The sequence below is a fragment of the Octodon degus genome, unplaced genomic scaffold (assembly GCF_000260255.1).
Source record: "Octodon degus isolate 3935 unplaced genomic scaffold, OctDeg1.0 scaffold00255, whole genome shotgun sequence".
Lineage (NCBI taxonomy): Eukaryota > Metazoa > Chordata > Mammalia > Rodentia > Octodontidae > Octodon > Octodon degus.
Genome location: NW_004524831.1, coordinates 690,643 through 692,253, shown reverse-complemented (window position 1 = coordinate 692,253; position 1,611 = coordinate 690,643). Strand labels below are relative to the sequence as shown.

The 1,611-nt window shown below is 48.2% G+C and overlaps 1 pseudogene; it reads left to right on the top strand.

The window, feature by feature from the left end:
* The first annotated feature begins 701 nt into the window (after positions 1–701).
* Positions 702–1,593, top strand: LOC101582971 (annotated as a pseudogene).
* The last annotated feature ends 18 nt before the right edge of the window (positions 1,594–1,611 follow it).

Sequence of the window (1,611 nt, the reverse complement as noted above, 5' to 3'; positions counted from 1 at the left end):
GGGCTGGCTGGCATGTGGTGCTGGGGGATTGAACCGTGGTCCCTGTGCTTTGCTTAGCTTAGTTTGTTCTAAGTAGGTACTTTAGACCACTGAGCCATCTCACCAGCCCCCTCTTTTTAATTTTTGACCAATTTTAGATGCTTATATATGGTAATCTGAACAATATACAATTTGAAGACCACAGTATGGAATATAACAACCATTGCTCAATACCTATCACTTTGCATAGTGAAATTCTGTATCATGTCTATTTTTTTTTACTATTTTTATTCTCTTTAAAAAATAAAGCAGGGCTGGTGAGATGGCTCAGTGGTCTAAAGCACCTACTTGGAACAAGCTTGGCAAAGTACAGGGACCACGGTTCGATTCCCCCAGCACCACATGCCAGCCAGCTGCGCCCCCTGGTGGGCTGAGCTGGCCACACACACACACACACACACACACGCACACACAATAAATAAATGTTAAAAAAAAAATAAAGCAAAAATAATGAAAAATAAAAGAAACAAAAAAAGAAATAATGGACTTATAGAGACAAAGATGACTCTTGGGGGGATAGACATACCTGAAGAGGCAATACTCCAGCTAAGACAGGAAGACTGAGAACAGATAACACAACAAGGTTCTAGGGAGAATTTCCAGAAAAAGGATGAGCTTGTAGGACGAAAGCACGGTATAGTCAAGAAACAGAAGGGGTCGGGAGCAGCCCAAGATGGCGGCGGCCTTGCTCCGTGCTACCCTTCGTTCCTGGAGAACTGGCTTCGGTTGGGGTTGCGGGCTGCGGCGGTTGAGCCAAACGCAGGAACCTCCAGGTTACCGCGGCTTTGTGGAGTCAACTGATGAATTCCAGTTCGTGGAACGCCTGCTACCCCCCACCAGGATCCCAAAGCCACCAAAGCATGAACATTATCCCACTCCTAGTGGGTGGCAGCCTCCTAGAGATACCCCACCCAACCTGCCCTATATGATACGGCGCTCCCGAATGCACAACATCCCTGTCACAAAGACCTTACACATGGCAACCGCCAGATGACTGCGATCCGGAAAGTGGAGGGAGATATCTGGGTAAGTGCCTTGCAGAAGGATGTGGAAGATTTTTTGAGCCCACTGTTGGGGAAGACACCTGTCACCCAGGTTAATGAGGTGACAGGTACCTTGCGGATCAAGGGCTACTTTGATGAGCAACTGAAAGCCTGGCTCCTCAAGAAGGGCTTCTGAGGTCTACTGAGCAGCCTGTGTGGACAGACTGTAGCCTGGGGAACCTTGGGAAGAAGTTGGCATTAGAGCGCTGGGAATGATGCAACAACCAGGGTTGAGGGTTTGGGCATGGCAGAGAGTAAGGGCTAAAGGATTTTGGAGTCAGATCTTGCTTGTGTACAGGGGAAATGGGCTCCATTTATGGGTCCACTGGTGAGAGCTGTATAGCGTGGAAGACCCACCAGGAACAGGCAAGGTAGTAGGAGCCATTGCTGCTCTTCCTATCACTGTGGCTTGCTTTGGAGGGCTCCTTGGGCTTAACTATTCAGATTTTGGGGATATCATTTGGTAGAAGCAATAGCCCAGCCTGGTTAGAGGAGGGTTCTCAGGGCAGGTTTATTCCTTTTTTTTTCC